At 42.1% G+C, this 6,622-nt stretch overlaps 1 long non-coding RNA gene across 1 annotated transcript in view; it reads left to right on the forward strand.

Annotated features, from left to right (window-relative positions):
* LOC113951320 overlaps positions 1–4,485 on the forward strand; it is a 46,683-nt gene extending 42,198 nt beyond the window's left edge. The window contains exon 3 of the long non-coding RNA XR_003529107.1: positions 4,357–4,485. This is a non-coding gene — a long non-coding RNA (uncharacterized LOC113951320). The remainder of the gene's footprint in view (positions 1–4,356) is intronic.
* The last annotated feature ends 2,137 nt before the right edge of the window (positions 4,486–6,622 follow it).

A 6,622-nucleotide genomic window follows, 5' to 3' on the forward strand; every position in this document is an offset into this window, starting at 1 on the left:
TTTCTTTCCCTGATCACATCAGTGTGCAGGTCACAGGGGGCAAGGCTGGACAGGCATTAAGGTTTGGCTGATCAACCTCCTCTTCCTGGGGCACCATCAGCAGGCTCTCCCAAGGCTGGACTGCTGTGGCTCTTGTCCAGGCCCACAGAGATGGTGAAGTGATCCTCCAAGCCTGGCAGGACCTTGGGGTGCTCCCTATGTCTGTGCAGTATTTCCAGGCTTCCCGGCTTCACCCTGTGGCACAGATAATCCCCAGACTGCCGGAGTTCATCTCTCCACCCCGGGCATGAGAAAATATACCTGTATAATTTGTGTCAGAGATTCCCCATCTCCCCACACAGTCTATTTCAGGGTTTAGTTTTACAGAGTGTTCTTACGTTTAAGTTAATTTTCCCCTGTTGCAGATGAGGCCCATTACTATTACTCTTCCCTAAAATAAGCACACAAAAACTGCTTATTCCTTTTCTCCTTTGCAGAAGCCTTTTATGTGCTTTGAAGGCTGTTATCCCTTCTTTTAGCCGTCTCTTCTCTAGTCTGCACAGCCCCAGATCTTTCAACCTCACCTCCTAAGTTTAGTACTTTGATCTTTCTCACTGCAAGAATGAGTCAACTTTTTACCTGAAGTGTAGTTTCCAAAGCTCAATGCAGTCAGAGGAGAGTAGAGAATCACATGGCTTGGAGCTAAACTACTATTTGTGTTTCCTGTGTGGTTTGTCAAACTTTTGGTTCATGTTCTGCTTTTGACTTTCTATAATCTCAGGGTTTTTCTTTCTGCAGAAAAGAGACCAGCCTGTATCCTTCACTCTGCACTTGTAAAAATGGTTGATCTTCAATGCAGAAATTTGCATTTGTTCTTTGTAGGTTACATCCTTTTTCATGTTTCCTTATTTATTTACCTCTTCAGCTAAATAGCAGGTAATAAACAAGAGGAATGTAGTGACCCTCTGACCACAGCTGGAGAAAATGATTGTCTGTCTCAGGCTTTGAGTGTGGAATTTTTACTTTAAAATTTTCCTAAATAGGTAACATTAGCTTTGCATCTCTTTTACATATAAACTTTAAAACTGTACTAGTTGCTTTCTCAGTCTTCAGTTATAATCTCAAAAATCCCTTAACAGTGATGCTGATCTTTTCTTCCTTATAAAATTAGGAAAAAAAAAAAAAATCCAGTATTTCAGGTAGCAAATATTAAGTTTGGCTCATGTTTTTGATGTGACAAAACCACTTGTTTTGCCGAGAGGATCTAGGCTAACAATGATGTGAATCCTAGTGCTGTTGAAAACTGTAGAAAATCTCCCATTTAGAGGATCCAGGTTTTCAAACATCTTTATTATGATCCTGCAGGTTATCACCTTGTCAGTATGTGTGTAGATTTTGTGGTTACAATGGGGAAAAGCTGCATCATCCACATGGGAAAGCCTGCACAAAACTGCCTTCACTGATGTGGCTTTACTTTTAAAATTAAACAATTTTTGGTACAAGTTCTGATTTCTGGCATGGGTAAAAAACAGCATTACTTTTAAATAGATTGTGACGGTGTCACCGTATGTCATCAGTCACTAAAGAAAGTGGTTCTGTGGTGATACATGTGTTCCCAATATTAACATTTTCTGATTTTAAGCACTTTGATTTGTAATGCTGAGCAGAGGTGTTTGAAAGAGGAGAATGTACTTGACCATACCTGTCCCCTTTCAAATTTTGTAATGACTGAACAGCTAAATCCCTTCTAATGGATCAGAAAATGTGATCTATAGCTCATTGCTGTGCTCTAAAACCATGGCAAATGGCCCATGACTGCTCTACAGAAGCATATTAAATACATATTGGCTTAAGATTTTTAGGAATGCCTGGTGACAAAGAAATACAGATGGATGACAGACACTTAGCACTTCCAAAAAAATGAGGTCTTTTGCCAACAGCAGATTTTTCACTTCTGAGTTTAGATCAGCTTAGATAAAGATTTTCCAGATGAGTCCTGCCCTGTGGATCTCTAACACACACTTGGGCTGTTAAATCCTCATCGTTATCAGGTAGTCAAATGCATTTTATCGCTATAGATGACTGTTCATCCAAGAACTAATCCATATATATACATGTACGTGTATATATTTCTGTGTGAGGGAGTTTTGGAGGGTAGCTGTGTGAGCTGCAGGGATATCTGAGATTTTGAGACATCATATCCATGGCGTTTGATCAGCATCTTTTTGTTCTCTCCCTGTGCTCCACTGTGCATGGTGGTGGCAGAGGGACAGCCAGGAGGGTGCTGTGAGACCTGTTGGCATCACTAACGATGTGGAACTGCCAGAATGGGCCCAGGGAAGCTTGGAGAGCAGCACCCACACACTCCTAATGAGGACAGAGGGAGGAGGGTGCCTGTGTGAGCACAGAGGCAGTGCCAGGCAGCTCCTGGTGGTGGGCAGCCTGGAGAGGAAACAGTATTGTCTGTGTGGGATTTAAAGCTATGTCAGAGCCCTCCTTCCCCGCAGAGCACTGTTCCATCTGCTATTTAAGCAGAAAGTGGTCGTGTAGGTGGGAGAGGAAGTTATGCACCTAGAGAAAGCTGCTGTCCTGAGCTGGTTAGAGAGAGCTCGTGTGACAACAGGGAAGGCACACCTGTGTGTCACACAGCAGGAAGGGAGCAGCAGAAAATGCTGTGGAGGAGAAGAAATGCAAAGAGCCAGCCTGGGTGGATCCTGGATTGTGCAAGAAACAGGATTTTCCCTGACCTTCTTGGAGCTGAACCAGCTCACATGGGAGCGGGACTCAGGTAGAAAACCCCTCCATAAACCAGTGTCAGCCCACTCCCAACTGAAACCATTTCAAGAGAAGCTGAGAGGCAGACTTCCTACCCTGACAGCTCTGCTAACCACTGACAAGGTGCCTTTTTTTAGGGGTTGAGAAGGGCACATAGCCAAAGGCATCCTACATTCCTTATGCTGAGTGCGAAGGTTGCCAAAATTAGCGCACGTACACAGAGTGCACAATAAGCCATTTCCCGCTTGATATGCCAAGAAGGCTGAGGAGTCTGTGAATTATGCTGCTAAGAGGAAGCACATACCCAGCATCTTGTCCATCAAAGCAGAAAACACCTCCAAACGGCAGCAGGAAAGAACCAGCGTTGCAAGGAACTGTTTAAAACCAGCAGCAGAACCGTGCAAATCAGATTCTGAGCTCGTGCAGACAGCTCCAAACTCCCTGCCAAAAGTGAAAAAGCAGCGTACACCAGAGTGTAATCAAGCTCTTCAAATCTACTGTGCAAGTGCCTCTGCAGTGGCTCTTTCTCCAGGAATCTGAAGTTCTGAGTGCTGTCTTAGGGGAGACATTTCACACTACTTCTGTAGGTACAGCAGCAAAATTGCTTTAGCCGGAGCAGCATCGCGTGGCTCTTTATTCCATTTTGCAGAGGTAATAAACATTAGCTGAATAATTTAGGTTGAAGCATTTTACCCCATAAAATTTTTTTCCATTGACAAACAGTTATTTCTGTCATCCACAATAACCATTTTTAAGGACAGCAGAATGAAGCTGAGTTTTCCATTTAACAGTTTGAAACTTTTTTGTTTGTTTGTTCAGAAGACCTGATTTGCTCACACTGTGTGCAGTGTTTTAGTGTGGTGGTATTTGAAGCCAGGTTTTGAGGAAAAACATGATCCATTGGCAACAAAAGGAGAGAGGAGAGAGGTGGTATTAATTTTTCAAGCAACTGATCCACTGTTTTATCAATGAGGGGAAGAAAGGGATTTGACTTCTTACAAGAAACCTCTTTGATTTTTATGTATTTATATGGGAATCTGACTGGGAAGCTCATGGATGTGGAAGAGGATTAGGGCCTGCTTCTCACTTAGGTGCAGGTGGTCAGAAGGTTTCTCTGAGATGATAGAATTAAACTCTTAGGAAAAGTGATGAAAGATCGAGGTTCATTGTTTCTGAAGAGGGTTACACTTGGAAGATGAGAGACAAAACATGATCAGTGGGCATCGCTCTGGGCAGGTAAAGCCCTGTGCCCAAATAGAAAATGAGAGATGTAGACAGTTATTTAAAGTATTATGGAAAAATGACCATGTTTTACACTGACAGATGGCGTAGGTAAAGGGAGTTCTAATGGAAAACAATACAAAACCTCCTGTTTTGTTCTGTATTTGATCCTCCTTCACTGTGTTCACTTACTTAAACATACTTTCTTGAATTGTACCCCAGAGCATGTGAGTTCTCCCCTTTGTGTGGCATTAACCCTGCTGACAGGCTGGGGCTTGTCTTTGGTCACCCAGATAGGATGAGCCACAATGATTAACAATATGTAGTATTTCTTGGCTCTACCTGTCCTTAAACTGATGACTCTGTGTATCCATCCCACAGCTATTGGCACTGGTTCCACAAAAGGTTGTAACCTGAGGCCTCCTGTGTGTAAATAAGAGCAGCAATTGTTCTAGGGCTCAGTGGTAAATATACTTCATGGCTCAGTTTTGAGCTTATGTGATGGATTGCTGGAGGTATAGATGAAAAACTTAAAAAAGAAAATGGAAATATATGTTTAAAATGTTCTCCTTACTTGCAGAGATCTAATATCTTATTGCATCTTTATTTTCATGGGTATGAGCCTATGGAGAATTTCCTTTCTAGGTAAGACCAACTGCTAGTGAGTTTGTGCCTCATGAAAGTAGTTTCTTCACAACTATCTTGCAATTGAAGTATTGTTAAGCTTGTCTAAATATAGTGGTAACATTAAAAAGCACAGCAAGCAATTTCTTCCTTTTTTCTGTACAACACTTGGTGGGTGTGGGCAAAATTCTGCACTCAGTGTGCCAGCAGTGGCATTCTGGTGAGAACAGGACTGTCAGACAAAGTTAGGTAGAGTTAGGGTGCTTTTAGTGGATAATTGCTTTTTTGGAAAAGTGAAGTCTCCTGTCTGTGATCCTGAGTTTCCTGCTACTGGGAAAGTTTGTGATCTGTAGGAGAGGTGTTACATGAAGTCACTGGAATGTATTCAGGAAGCAGAAGGAATTCCATGGCATGCAGTCTGCAGCAAGGGCTTTAATCTATCCTTGAGTCTATCACTTGAGGTTCTCTCTTTTTCCTCTTCATACACCATTTTAAACATGAACCAGCCTGTTGAATGCACACACACACACACAATGTCAATGGAACCCTCTGTGTGATATTCTTTAGAAGTTTGACGGGAAAAAAGCAGGGCTGAGATGAGAAGCCCCTTTGCTGTAGCTGTGCACACAACCACAGGGGAGGCAGCAATGTGGCTCTTTGCTCCCACTCCTAATGGTCTGGAATTCCACGATTAAGGCACCACCTTCACTTCATGCAACTTCATGCAGCCCATGGGGCTGAGGGGGTAAAATAATTGAAACTGAGATTTTTCTGAGTATCCAGGATGGCTGTGATGGTGTGACATTTTGTTGGTGAGCAGGCTGCTTTAATGAGCACATGAGCCAGGCTTCATCTTAAATCAAATTTCATTCCCTAGTGAATCCCTGCTGCCTCTCCAAGGCTGCAAATCCCTTTCAAAGGTTATTAGTTTGAAACACTTTAGGGGGTACAGCCCTTTACCAAACATGTAACTGCCTGCATTATTTTGCTGGCAATAGACAAAGAGAGAAAAGATCTCTTTGATTATTTTTTTTCCTTTATGTGCTGCTTTGCAAGTATTTTTCCACCCAATTAATCCCACCAGGTTTCTAATTGAAGTGGTGGTTTGCATAAATATCAATCAGTCACTAAGAAACACGAAGGGTCAGGGCATCCCAAATGAAGGAGTGTGTTTGGTACCTACTCTGATGCATTTTTGCTGAGCTCTCATGTTGCAGATGCTCATCTTGTTTTTCCCTAGTATGTTTTTGTTGAGTTTTATTGGTAATAGCAATATAGGTAAATAAATTATGTGAGCACGTTACTTGTTCTAGTTCTCCCTTAATACCATTTCAGGGGGAAGTAAGTGGCAACATATATTCTGTGTTGATCTGGTCTCTCAGTCTCTCTCTGACTAATGAATGGAGAAATATTTCTTCACTTTCCTTAGTGTAATATCTTGTGAGGACAAATAAATTAAAGTCTTTGAGGCCTTTATATGAGTAGGGGCCACATAACCTGCTACAGAAATTTGGAAAGCAATGTTCTTGGTACTCACCTTGGTTTTGTAACTTGTTTGGTACTCCAAACTGAGACAGTTTCAGACGCTTTGCTTTACAGGGTTGTTTTGGTTTCAGTGTCCATATTAGACCCCTTTACCTTTGGTAGTTCAGTTCTTTAAAAATTTAGAAAAATTAAAGAACTAGTTAGGAAGGTGAATTGTAAATGAAGGAAAGGTACTGGCCAGGCCAAGGCTTCTTTCTTTATTATCAGTACTTAATTACAGAAAAATTATTTCCTGCACAGAACTGGCACTGATCTGGAATTGTGTCTTGTCCTGAGTTCTCCCTGTGCTGACACTTAAGGTTGTGACCAAGAACAAGCTGGGTGGTTGGATGAGTAAATGCAGTTAGAGCTCTGTGAGGACTCTTTGGGTTCTGCAGGGCTGGGGATGCAAAGTCAAGCTCAGCAGAGCAAAGGTAGCTCTAAGTTCAGATTTTGTTTCATCATAAATCTAGAAAAACCTCCATCTTCCTGCCAGCTA

This window comes from Corapipo altera, unplaced genomic scaffold, assembly GCF_003945725.1.
Source record: "Corapipo altera isolate COAL_440 unplaced genomic scaffold, ASM394572v1 67, whole genome shotgun sequence".
Classification (NCBI taxonomy): domain Eukaryota; kingdom Metazoa; phylum Chordata; class Aves; order Passeriformes; family Pipridae; genus Corapipo; species Corapipo altera.